Genomic DNA, 14,117 nt, shown 5'->3' on the forward strand with positions numbered 1-14,117 from the left:
GTGCACACTCCCTGTGGGTTGTAGAGTTGGGGGGTGCACACTCCCTGTGGGTTGTAGAGTTGGGGGGTGCACACTCCCTGTGGGTTGTAGAGTTGGGGGGTGCACACTCCCTGTGGGTTGTAGAGTTGGGGGGTGCACACTCCCTGTGGGTTGTAGAGTTGGGGGGTGCACACTCCCTGTGGGTTGTAGAGTTGGGGGGTGCACACTCCCTGTGGGTTGTAGAGTTGGGGGGTGCACACTCCCTGTGGGTTGTAGAGTTGGGGGGTGCACACTCCCTGTGGGTTGTAGAGTTGGGGGGTGCACACTCCCTGTGGGTTGTAGAGTTGGGGGGTGCACACTCCCTGTGGGTTGTAGAGTTGGGGGGTGCACACTCCCTGTGGGTTGTAGAGTTGGGGGGTGCACACTCCCTGTGGGTTGTAGAGTTGGGGGGTGCACACTCCCTGTGGGTTGTAGAGTTGGGGGGGTGCACACTCCCTGTGGGTTGTAGAGTTGGGGGGTGCACACTCCCTGTGGGTTGTAGAGTTGGGGGGTGCACACTCCCTGTGGGTTGTAGAGTTGGGGGGTGCACACTCCCTGTGGGTTGTAGAGTTGGGGGGGTGCACACTCCCTGTGGGTTGTAGAGTTGGGGGGGGTGCACACTCCCTGTGGGTTGTAGAGTTGGGGGGGTGCACACTCCCTGTGGGTTGTAGAGTTGGGGGGGTGCACACTCCCTGTGGGTTGTAGAGTTGGGGGGTGCACACTCCCTGTGGGTTGTAGAGTTGGGGGGTGCACACTCCCTGTGGGTTGTAGAGTTGGGGGGTGCACACTCCCTGTGGGTTGTAGAGTTGGGGGGGTGCACACTCCCTGTGGGTTGTATAGTTGGGGGGGTGCACACTCTGAGGATCATATAGATTTGGGGTACACATATAAGAGTTGTATAGTTGGGGGCGCACATTTTAAGAAAGAATCTATTGGGGGGGGGCGCTCAGTAATCCGGGTTGTACATGTATCTCCTGGGAGTTCATAGTAATGAGGGGGTGTGCGGATATTGGGGTGGCTCTCAGTAATGAGGGGGTGTGCGGATATTGGGGGGGGCTCTCAGTAATGAGGGGGTGTGCGGATATTGGGGGGCTTACAGTAATGAGGGGGTGTGCGGATATTGGGGTGGCTCTCAGTAATGAGGGGGTGTGCGGATATTGGGGTGGCTCTCAGTAATGAGGGGGTGTGCGGATATTGGGGTGGCTCTCAGTAATGAGGGGGTGTGCGGATATTGGGGGGGCTCTCAGTAATGAGGGGGTGTGCGGATATTGGGGGGGCTCTCAGTAATGAGGGGGTGTGCAGATATTGGGGGGCTTACAGTAATGAGGGGGTGTACCTCTGCTGGGTGGGGGGCTTGTAGTAATGAGGGGTGCACATACATCTACCTGGGAGCTGACTATTGTGGGGGTCTGTCTGCTCAGTAATGAAGGGGTGTACGCATCCTGAGAGGTCACTCCGTGATGTGGGGGTGCACATATATTGGGGGCTCTCAGAACTGAGGGGGTGTACGGGGGGGCTCTCAGTGATGAAGATATATATAAATGAGCAAGTATGGGTCTCGTTGTGCTGAGGGTTCTGTTTGGGGGTCCCCCCTGGTGTTTGTGTGTTCAGAGGTTTCGTCATATGGGGGGTCCTCCCAGTGTTTCTGTTGGGGGTTCCATTATTTGATGGTCCTCCCAGTGTGTCTTTATGTTGGGGGGGATTCATTGTATGGGGGTCCTCCTGGTGTTTCTGTGTGTAAGGGGTTTTCATCGTGCGAGTGTCCTCAAAGTGTTTCTGTTAAGGGTCTTGTTGTTCCATGGTCCTCCTGGTGTTTGTGTGTTGGGGAGTTTCATCATATTGGGGGGGGATCTTCTGGTGTTGGGTGTTCTATCGCCCCATGCTCCTTTCGGTGTTTCTGTGTGTTGGGGGGTTTCATCATATGGGGGGGGGGGCTGTTCTCCAGTGTTTGTTGAGGGCTCTGTCATCCCGTGGTCCTCCCTGGTGTTTGTGTGTTGGGGAGTTTCGTTATATGGGGATGGGGGGGTCCTCTGGTGTTGGGGGTTCTATTGTCCCATGGTCCTCCCGATGTTTGTGTGTCGGAGGGGTTTCATCATAGAGGGGGTCCTCCCAGTGTTTGTTGAGGGTTCCATCATCCCATGGTCCTCCTGGTGTTTCTGTGTGTTGGGGGGGTTTCATCATACTACCGGGGGGGGGGGGGGTTCTCCAGGGTTTGAGGGTTCTGTCATCCCGTGGTCCTCCCGGTGATGCTGCAGTCCTCGGTGGTGGGATGGAGCGGGAAGTAGCAGGCAGAGGCTGCAGTGAAGATGCCTGCTCTCTCTTGCTGCGGACTGCAGAGGAGTATCTTTGTGTTGGGGGTACGGAGGATCACAAGGACGTCTCGGGCTCTTCCATTTGACTCGTTTTTGTCTCAGGCGATGGGCTCAGCGGAGGTGCAGTCTCTGTAAATCCATCCCACGCTCTCGGAGTTGGTGGCACACAAGCAGTTAATGGACCCTTATTGGGCAGGTGGGGGGGGGGGGGCAGACGAATGAATAGGAGCCGGATTGGTGTCAGATCTGATCTATACTGCAGTGTTCTCAGCGTCCCGATGGCCACTTTGTGACAAGATCTACTTACTCCAGGCCCCCCCCCTCCATACACCGACCTCTGGGCACATACATGTAGCCATACTGTGTGTGGAGGTCCGCAGTCATCTCCGCATTTATCTCAGACGTCTAGTGACACCTCCAGCCTTCTGTCACATTGTGCGCCCCCCTCCCTCCAACCTGCTCCATATGTGTGTCCTGATTGTTATAATGTATCTCCGGGAAGGTGGAGATCTCATTGTATCATGTATGTGTCCTCTCACTCTAACATTGACACGCGTGTGACTCTCCTGGTCACGGCGGATTTGTGGGGTTTTTTTTCTCCTTGCTGGTGAATTCTTTTTCTTGATCCGTTTCACATGTGTAACCCTCCGGGCGGTGGGGTGTCTGCGGAATGGTATAATGGTGCCTACAAACCTTTTAATGATGGTTCTTCGACAGGAATCGATTTTAACCGAGGACAGTTCCTTTGTACACCAATGCACATGCCTACCCTTAGCGTGTATCATACAACCCTTCGTATGCTGCCAAGGGAACCCTTAGCATATATCTAACAACCCCAACATATGCCGTGAAGGGTTGTCTGTGAAGAATTTCCATGCATCATTCAAGCTCTACGTGTGCCGTGAAAGGTGGTTTGTAAGCCCCTTGGCACAGGAGTGGGCAACTTTGGAAGCTACACATCCCATCAGGCTTTGGCCTCAGGAAGCCATGCCTGTGGCTGTCAGTCTTGCAAAGCCTCATGGCACTTGTAGTTCCACGTCGGCTGGGGTGTCAAGGTAGTTTACCTCCTTCCTTTGCATGCATCATGCAACCCCCTACGTATGCTGCCAAAGGAACCCCTTGGTGTGTATCCTACAACCCTTACATATGCTGAGAATAGTGGTGTGTGTGATCCTTTTAGTGTGTATTGCACAACCAATACATATGCTTCCAAGGAAACCCTTAGTGTGTATTCTACAACCCCTATGTATGCTGTCAAGAAAACCCATATTGTGTATCATACAACCCCTACGTATGCTGGGAAGAGTGGTATGTAGTCCCATAGCATGTATCCTACAACCCCTACGTATGCTGCCAAGGAAATCCTTGGCGTGTATCATGCAACCCCTATGTATGATGCCAAGGGAACCCTTAGCATGTATCATACAACCCCTACCTATGCTGGGAAGAGTGGTGTGTTGTCACTTAGCATGTATCCTACAACCCCTATGTATACTGCCAAGGGAACCCTTAGTGTGTATTATACAACCCCTAGTATGCTGTGAAAAAAGCCTTAGCGTGCAACATACAACCCCTTACGTATGCTGTGATGGGTGGTGTGTGGCCATTTAACAACTATCATACAACCCCTACGTATGTTGTAAAGGGTGGTGTGTGGCCCTTTAGCATGTATCATACAACCCCTATATATGCTTTGAAGGGTGGTATGTGGCCCTTTAGCAGGTATCCTACAACCCCTACGTATGCTGTGAAGAAACCCTTAGCATGTATCATACAACCCCTGTGTATGCTTTGAAGGGTGGTGTGTGGCCCTTTAGCGTGTATCATACAACCCCTACGTATCCTGTAAGGAAACCATTAGCATGTGTCATACAACCCCTATGTATGCTTTGAAGGGTGGTGTGTGGCCCTTTAGCGTGTATCGTACAACCCCTACGTATGCTGTGAAGAAACCCTTAGCATGTATCATACATCCCCTATGTATGCTGTGAAGGGTGGTGTGTGGCCCTTTGGGATGTATCATACAACCCCTATTTATGCTGTGAAGGGTGGTGTATGGCCCTTTAGCGTGTATCATACAACCCCTACGTATGCTGTGAAGGGTGGTGTATGGCCCTTTAGCTTGTATCATACAACCCCTACGTATGCTGGGAAGGGTGGTGTGTGGCCCTTTAGCGTGTATCATACAACCCCTACGTATGCTGGGAAGGGTGGTATGTGGCCCTTTGGCGTGTATCATACAACCCCTACGTATGCTGGGAAGGGTGGTATGTGGCCCTTTGGCGTGTATCATACAACCCCTACGTATGCTGGGAAGGGTGGTGTGTGGCCTTTTAGCGTGTATCATACAACCCCTACGTATGCTATGAAGGGTGGTGTGTGACCCTTTAGCATGTATCATACAACCCTTACGTATGCTGGGAAGGGTGGTGTGTGGCCCTTTAGCGTGTATCATACAACCCCTACGTATGCTGGGAAGGGTGGTGTGTGGCCCTTTAGCGTGTATCATACAACCCCTACGTATGCTGGGAAGGGTGGTGTGTGGCCCTTTAGCGTGTATCATATATAACCCTACGTATGCTGGGAAGGGTGGTGTGTGGCCCTTTAGCGTGTATCATATATAACCCTACGTATGCTGGGAAGGGTGGTGTGTGGCCCTTTATCATGTATCATACAACCCCTACGTATGCTGGGAAGGGTGGTGTGTGGCCCTTTAGCGTGTATCATATATAACCCTACGTATGCTGGGAAGGGTGGTGTGTGGCCCTTTAGCGTGTATCATATATAACCCTACGTATGCTGTGAAAGGTGGTGACTGAATTATAGATTCACACAGAATGGGGAACGCTCGAAATTTCCGACTCATCTTTTTTTTTTCTTTCTTAATAATTTTCTTTGACTTTGATTTCGTGCCGCCGTTCTCCCCGTGTTGCTGTTCATCGTTGCCCGCAGATCTCACCGGCACAGATTAACCTTCACAGCTGACTCTGAAATTCTCTGACTTGCGTCTTCGATCTGTGATTGTGCGTGGATGGCCCTAAGCGTGGTGCGGATCACCTGACTGTGCCGATCGCGGTTGTATGCGCGTGGAAAAGCCTCCGTGCTGGGAGCCGCGTCGGCGCTTCCACGCTGATTATTTTGATTGGGGTTGTAAATCCTAAACGGTAGCGGTGACAGGTGCCGGGATGGTATGGTGGGGACGAATCTCTGGCTGTACGCTGTGACTGCGCAGTACGACGTTATGAGCACTTACGACACCTGCGATGTGCGTTCAATCATTCATTAGTTGTCGTTGTGCCGGAGTGACGTCCTGCAGAGAACGACGGATCGGGTACGTATAAAATTCCAGCGCGTTGCCCCTCATGGGGGTTGGGGGGGGGCACAAGTGACGTATGGCGGATCTGCTCACGTTTGGACCAATCCTGGTCCTTTGTGCCTTCATGTCAGGTCAGAAGATCTCTAGGTGTGGAATCGTTGAGGGAACTACTACTGTAGGACCAGTCAAGTTTCTCCATTTTCTTAATCTTGTGCTGAAATAGTGAAACATGGAGTCTGATTGGGCGATGTGTTTGCTCTCCTTTGTGTGTAATTGGATACAATGTATGTTTTTGTTCTTTTTTTTGTTTTTTAATCTAATATAGTCAGGTCAGAGGATCTCTAGGTGTGGAATCTTTGGGGGGACTACTGTAGGACCAATCGAGTTTCTCCTTTCTTTTACAGTCTTGTGCTGGGATAGTGAAACGTGGAGTCTGATTGGGCGATGTCTTTGCTCTTGTTTTTGTGTGTGACTGACATGCAATGTATTTTTTATTTTTTTTAAATCTGATACAATCAGGTCAGAAGATCTCTAGGTGAGGAATCGTTGGGGACTACTGTAGGACCAATCGCATTTGTCCTGGTTTTTTTTTCCTCAATCTTGTGATGGGATAGTGAAACGTGGAGTCTGGACGATGTCTTTGCTCTTTCATTGGTTGTGTGTGACTGGCATACAATGTTTTTTTTGTTCTTTTTATTATTTTTTTAAAATCTGATACAGTCAGGTCAGAAGATCTCCTAGGTATGAAATCGTTGGACTACTGTAGGACCAATTGCAATTTGTCCTTTTTTTTTTTCTCAATCTTTTTTTTTTTTTTCTGATACAGTAATTGTCCTCTCCGGTTCTCACCGTTATCCGAGTGTGCATTGTTTGTTACCGATAAAAAAAAAAAGATTGCTGGACTTATTCTTCATCAAATATGCTGAAGCCATCAACAAGTATGTGGGTGAATTGAGATCCGACGTAGGTGGGCAAATTTGGCCAATCATTGTATCAGCGGGAAAACAATATTATCCTGAGCCCATGCCAGCCCACACACCCGCGGCGCCTGTCGCACCTGATCGTTTCCAGTCTTCGGCTCCTGTCCTCCGAACGTGTTTTAATTTCCGAGAGGTGTTACGCAGCAAAAATCACGATCCCTCCAGGATGGGAACGTCAGAACCGCTGCTTTATTAATTAGGTATCAGGATTTAATGTGGGGCAGGTGTGCAGCGAGCGCTGGGAACCCACGGAACATCTGGACCTCTTTGTGCGGCATCTATCATCCCTTGTTTTCGTGTGATCATCGGGAGTTTAGCAACCGCAGAGCCTGGGCCTTACATAGTCAACTGATGGATGTCAACAGTCCTACCCCCCCCACCCATTTCCCACACACAGACACACATGTTCTCACTCGCCCATGGGACTTGTTATAAGACATCTTCAGCAACTTGTTTCTCGTCTATCGTAGCTCCATTGGCGAGCTTCTTACGACGACAAATTCAAAATGTGACCATGAGCCTCCTTGGCTGTGCAAGGGTTACGTGACTGAGGCAGCAAAGGATTTTTCTAAGGGCTGTGATGTGGGGGCTCTTTTTTTTTCGGGGGTTGTCCTTAGGGAGAACATCTATTCTCATCCGGCTTTTTTAATCCACGCCTTTCCCTTTATCCCAGTATTTGATAACGGCTTCATAAATTCCTGATAAATTTTACTACGTGCCCAAACCGGTTGGCTGAGGAATTTGTGGTTCTTGTAATGACACCAGCGACAAGTTGTTGAATGAAGAGATTTGAGAATCAGAATGTTTAACCCTTGCAGAACCGGCATTAGATGTGTCTCGATTGATGTCGTTCTTCAAAACCTAATTCTTTAGGGTGGAATTTTTTGTTTTGTGGTTTAGAATGTCCATCTGACCTTCTCTAATGTAAATTTTTAGACCTCAATCATTGAGATAGTTGTGGTGTCCTGTTGGCCTTCTTAGTTACGGTCTCTTTGATGGTAACCAATATGTGTCATTAAATGTGAAATTTGCTGCTTCTCGGTTGGTGTCACCTGTTTTGTGGTGTGGATGATCTAGGGTTAAATTTTGTTTTGTGGTTTAGAATGTACATCTGACCACCTCTTAGGAATATTTTCAGACTTTGTTCAATGAGATAGTTGTGGTATCCTGCTGGCCTTCTTATTTACCGTCTTTGATGGTCACCAATATTTTCATTAAATGTGAAAATGCCGCTCCTCAATTGGTTTCACCTGTTTTTGTGGTGTCGATGATTTAGAGTGAATTTTTTTTTTTTTTTGTTTTAGAATGTCCACCTCCTCCTTTATGTAACTTTTTAGTCTTAATTGAGATAGTTGTGGTATCCTGCTGGCCTTCTTATTTACCATCTTTGATGGTCACCAATATTTTCATTAAATGTGAAAATGCTGCTCCTTGGCTGGTGTCACTTATTTTGTGGTGTGCATCTAGGATTCAATGTTTTGTGGTTTAGAATGTCCAACTGACCAACTCTTACGAATATTTTCAGACTTCGTTAAATAAGATAGTTGTGGTATCCTGCTGGCCTTCTTATTTACCGTCTTTAATGGTCACCATTATTTTCATTTAAATGTGAAAATGCCGCTCCTCAATTGGTGTCACCTGTTTTGTGGTGTGGATCTAGGATTCAATGTTTTGTGGTTTAGAATGGACAACTCTTACGCAAATTTTCAGACTTTGTTCATTGAGATAGTTGTGGCATCCGTTCCAATAACCTGCTGGCCCTCAAAATTTTACCGTCTCTTATGGTCACCAACATCTGCCATTAAATGTGAAAATGCCTCTTCGCAGTTGGCATCACCTGTTTTTTGTGGTGTTTTATGATTTAGGGTAAAAAAAATTTGTTCTGTGGTATAAAATGTCCATCTGACCACCTCCTTACCTATATTTTCAGACTTCTTTCATTGAGAGAGGTGTAGGGTCCATTCTGGCTCTCTAATTTAATTTACTGTCTCTTTGATGGTCACCAGTATCTGTCATTAAATGTGAAAACGCTGCTTCTCTCAGTTGGTGTCGTTCTTCAAAAACCCGTTTTTGTGGTTTTTGATGATTTTGGGGTTAAATTTTTTTTGTTTTGTGGTGTAGAATGTCCATCTGACCTCTTACGTAAATTTTCAGACTTTGTTGATTGATGTGGTCAGTTGTGCCTGTTCCAATATCCTGCTGGCCTTCTTATTTACCGTCTTGGTCACCAAGATCTGTCATTGTACCCGAGGGCGCTGTTTCATGGGAGGACAAAAAAAAAAACATGGAAGCTGATTTAGGCCATCCTGTCATGGTTTAATTATTGAACTGAAGCTCTCGGGGCTTGATGAAATCCCAGCTGTGCATCACCACTGATTAACTATGGCCCAAGGTGAGAATTTAATAGAGAGATTTCACGGGCCTTCTTCTTCCTTTTTTTTTTTTTTTTCCTTCGCTCATCCATTGAACTACAATGGCAGAATGTCCAGAGTCCTCCCGGGTTTGCGCTGAAGTAAAAAATTCTTAAATTGCGGTGTTGTCTTGCCTTTTTGTGTAGGTTGATGGCAGCTCTGCCTCTCGAAACTCCTCAATCTCTCCCCGAGAGAGCATGTCACCGCCGGCCTGGTGGAAAAGGCATTTTCTGTTTTTTTTTTTGACGGAAACCTTTTGTGAAAAATTTTCAACCGGGGTTCCTTAAGTGACTATTTGAGAAGTGTTTGGCGTGCTCTGGGACGCTAGTTATAAGAGAGCTGCAGGGAGCCGAAGGGGATTGATGGTGTCGAGAGTAAATCGTCTCTTGGATGCGTCCTTTCTTTGCACACGCGGCTTCCTCCCCGGGAGCACGCCGCGGACATCTCATTTCTGCTGGATTTTCAGGGCTAAAAAAAGAAAAAAGAAAAAAAAAAGAGATTTTTCTGTTTCTCGTCGGCTCGTGAGCGCCTACCGAAGAGGTTATCGCGCACACAATTATACATAATATATGGACATGGCTGAGCCGTAAGGTGCACCTTAGACTAACACTATGAAATATGTATGCGCACAGGGCAGCCGGCGGAGGTTGGTGTGAAGCCCGCTACACGTGATGCTACAAATACTGATTGATTCCCTTCCCACAATACGGCTCTCTCTCTCATCGAAAGGGGGGGGGGGGCGATCGTTCCCTACCCGGCAACGGGTGTGTAATTTTAACAAGAGAGCAAAAGCCAAATCCCCCAGTGGACGTGGGAGGACGGCTGGCCTTGCACTTGGGCGGATTAACGGGGAATGGATTGAGATAATTGCTCGGGTTGGAGGGGAATAAAGAAAACGCGTTTTTGTATTCGTATACGGCTGAAAAACTTACAGGTGACATTCGACTTGTGATTCTTCGCTCCTAAAATTTCCGTCACGTGAGCGTTACTTTATCGCTTTCATTAGAGCAAAATTTGTAATGTCAGGTCGTATCGATTTAACGGATCCCAGCTGGGGGATCAATGGGAGCATCGATTTTTATTAATGGAGGCCCCCTCGCGGAGGGTGTTACTATTTGTAGAATCTTTTCATGTGAGGGTTTTTTTTTTTTTTTTTTTTTTTTTTTAAGAGCTTTTTATTTTCTGGAGGAGGTGTAGTCGATTTTCGACACCATTTTTACAGATTTTTATAGCGCTTTGTAAACCAAAGTGCCGAAATCCTAAATTAGGGATCCAATTCCTGTTCCCGCTAAAAGTCCCCAGAGCTCTATAATGTTGTCAAGGCTTTATTGGGATTCGTTCACACCTAACAAGTGCGACGCGTTTCCGTCTGTCGCGTGTGTGTAGGGCAGGCCGTTTGTTTCAATGGCCTGCCCTACATGGCAAAGAAGTCCCTTGACCCCTTTCCAAAACCACGGTGCTGTGGAACCATGCGGTTCGGTGAGCCGGAATTGTTAGCTATTGAAGAACCTTATAAGAAAATTGGGCAAACGATTGTCCGATTTTTTTTTTTTTTTTTTTTTTTTTTTTTTTTCCCCTCATTTTACAGCAAGTCTGAAATGGTGGAAAGAAATAATGTACGAAAATTCTCGTACGACAAAGGCTTTTTTTTTTTTGTTTCTGGTCATGTGCAGTGCTTTTGCACGTGCTTCGGCAGAGCTTTCCATTGATTTCAATGGCAGGGGTGGTTTAGCGGTGTAGCACTCAGGCTTTCACACTGGGGAGGCTTGAGAGGCGCTTTTGTTGTCGCTAAAATCGCCTGAAAAGCGCCTTCAGTGTGAAAGAGGTCCCAATGTACTATGGGTGGGAACAGGTTAACCACTTCACCGTCCGCTCCAAAGCTGAAAGACGGCTACAACGCAGGCTTACTGTGCGGCACACTCTGTGATCGCTGAATCCTTTTGGACTCGGCTGATAACGGATCCGGGTAGAGGTCCAATCACAGCGGCCCTTTACCGCGTGATCAGCTGTATCCAATCACAGCTTATCACGATGTAATCACAAGCCGGTTATTGGCTTTCCTTTCTTCACGCTGACAGCATGAAGAGTGGAGAAGAGAGCCAAAACGGACATCTACACTGATAATCAGTGCCGCCTCATTAGTGGCCATCAGTGCCGCCTCATTAGTGGCCATCAGTGCCGCCTCATTAGTGGCCATCAGTGCCGCCTCATTAGTGGCCATCAGTGCCGCCTCATTAGTGGCCATCAGTGCCGCCTCATTAGTGGCCATCAGTGCAGCCTCATTAGTGGCCATCAGTGCAGCCTCATTAGTGGCCATCAGTGCAGCCTCATTAGTGGCCATCAGTGCAGCCTCATCAGTGGCCATCAGTGCAGCCTCATCAGTGGCCATCAGTGCAGCCTCATCAGTGGCCATCAGTGCAGCCTCATCAGTGGCCATCAGTGCAGCCTCATCAGTGGCCATCAGTGCAGCCTCATTAGTGCCCATCAGTGCAGCCTCATTAGTGCCCATCAGTGCAGCCTCATTAGTGCCCATCAGTGCAGCCTCATTAGTGCCCATCAGTGCAGCCTCATTAGTGCCCATCAGTGCAGCCTCATTAGTGCCCATCAGTGCAGCCTCATTAGTGCCCATCAGTGCAGCCTCATTAGTGCCCATCAGTGCAGCCTCATTAGTGCCCATCAGTGCAGCCTCATTAGTGCCCATCAGTGCAGCCTCATTAGTGCCCATCAGTGCAGCCTCATTAGTGCCCATCAGTGCAGCCTCATTAGTGCCCATCAGTGCAGTCTCATCAGTGCCGCCTCATCAAAGCCCATCAGTTCAACTATCAGTGCCCATTAGTGCCGCCTCATCAGTGCAGTCTCATCAGAGCCCATCAGTTCCAACTATCAGTGCCCATTAGTGCCACCTCATCAGTGCAGCCTCATTAGTGCCCATTAGTGCAGTCTCATCAGTGCAGTCTCATCAGAGCCCATCAGTGCCGCCTCATCAGTGCCCATCAGTTCCAACTATCAGTGCCCATCAGTGCTGCCTTATCCGACCCCATCAGTTCCAACTATCAGTGGCGCGTCATTAGAGCCCATCAGTTCCAACTATCAGTGGCGCGTCATTAGAGCCCATCAGTTCCAACTATCAGTGGCGCGTCATTAGAGCCCATCAGTTCCAACTATCAGTGGCGCGTCATCAGAGCCCATCAGTTCCAACTATCAGTGGCCCGTCATCGGTGGCCATCAGTGGCACATCATCAGTGCCGCCTCATCAGTGCCCATCAGTAAAGGTGAAAAATTACCTGTTTGCAAAAAATTTTATTACAAACTATGAAAAATATTTTTGTTTTTTCAAAATTTTCGGCCTTTTTTCGTTTGGCAAACAATAAAAAATCCCAGTAGTGAATAAATACCCCCAAAGAAAGCTCTATTTGTGGGGGTAAAAAATGATAAAAATGTGGTCATAAGGGGTAGAGTGAGGGGGGGTTGGGAGTGCCTGGTAGGCACGAGCGTTGGCTACCTGGCTCCTTGAATCTGTCCAGCCCGGCATTGAGGTTTATAAAGAGATGTAAAATGTATTTAATGGAGTTTCCACTTTGGGTTTAGATTTGGCCCGTTGGCATCATGTTCTCCCATTCGGCTAAACTGGACCGCCATGGTATGGCTTTGGCTACCAATGAGCCCAGTTCCGGCGTTGCTCGTGATAATCGGGTTGGGATGTGGATTGCCCAGGTCCCAAGTTGAGATGAACTTGTAGTGTGCTAAAAAATATCCTCTCGTTATCAGGAAGGACCCCTTGATGAGTGTCTGAAGAGTCTCTGAATTTAGCGGTCTCCCGGTGAGTCTCCCGGTGAGTCTCCCCGGTGTAATGAAGTCGTTGGCTCTCTAAGCATCAGAGCCAGGAAAAGTTTCCTCTCCCTGAGGAATAGATGTGATAAAGCCGTGTTCTTCTCGCACCGGAGCGCGCCAGATACCAGAATAGCTTGAAACGGTCTCCTACCCCCCCCCCCCCACCCCCCCCCCCCCCCGGAGGACGTGGGGTTTGATTGGCAGGAGACCCTATTATCACCCGGGAAAGGTAAAGCCGGGTTTGTTATTGCTCAGCATGGCTTCTGTCTTCCAGGCTTCTGCCGGCAGATCTCCTAATGGGCTCCATTTATCAGACCTTTTCACACGTGTCTCGGGGCCCCTGACCCTTCTGATGGAAGGGGACAGGAAAGCCATTGTGACCGACGACACCGCTGAGTCCCTCATGGCAGAGCGGCTTCTTATATACAATGCAGTATTTTGGTACCGATGTATCAATTGCTGCTTTACGGAGAATTGTAGACGGTGGAATACGTGTTATGTAGAGACCAGAGTGCCGGCCATACATTGGAAGATCTGTCCCTTGTACCATAAAGCTGACCGGTGGTGGTCGGATTGTCCTCTTCTATGGAGAGAGGCCCCACAATCCTTTCTGACTGGTTGTAAAATGTATTCATCAATGCCTCCCGTGTCTGAAAGGGCTTGTCATTGCCAGCTGGGGTTCTCCTAGACCAGGGGTCCCAAATGTTTAAACAAAAGGGCCAGTTTACTGTTCTTCACACAGGGTGGCCAGTGAGTGTAGAACATGTCCTGGCAGCAGTGGGGTTAAATGGTGCCCCATCTTTAGTAGTAGGTGTAGGAATATTGCCCCATTGCTGGTGTCAGTGACAGGAATTATGCCTCATGGATGGAGTCCATGGGACAAATAGTGCCCCATCGCTGGCTTCAGTGGGGGAAGAGTGCCCCAACGCTGGCTTCAGTGGGGGGAGAGTGCCCCAACGCTGGCGTCAGTGGGGGGGGGGGGGGGAAGAGTGCCCCAACGCTGGCGTCAGTGGGGGGGAGGGGGAAGAGTGCCCCAACGCTGGCGACAGTGGGGGGGGGGGAGAGTGCCCCAACGCTAGCGTCAGTGGGGGGGAGGGGGAAGAGTGCCCCAACGCTAGCGTCAGTGGGGGGGAGGGGGAAGAGTGCCCCAACGCTGGCGTCAGTGGGGGGGAGGGGGAAGAGTGCCCCATTGTCGGCGTCAGTGGGGGGGGAGAAGAGTGCCCCATTGTCGGCGTCGGGGGGGAGAAGA

The 14,117-nt window shown here is 49.0% G+C and overlaps 1 protein-coding gene across 1 annotated transcript in view; it reads left to right on the forward strand.

Moving 5' to 3' along the window:
* LOC141116442 (ephrin-A3-like) overlaps window positions 1-14,117 on the forward strand; it is a 122,989-nt gene that overhangs the window by 377 nt on the left and 108,495 nt on the right. The window lies entirely within an intron of this gene.

Source organism: Aquarana catesbeiana, linkage group LG13, assembly GCF_042186555.1.
Source record: "Aquarana catesbeiana isolate 2022-GZ linkage group LG13, ASM4218655v1, whole genome shotgun sequence".
Lineage (NCBI taxonomy): Eukaryota > Metazoa > Chordata > Amphibia > Anura > Ranidae > Aquarana > Aquarana catesbeiana.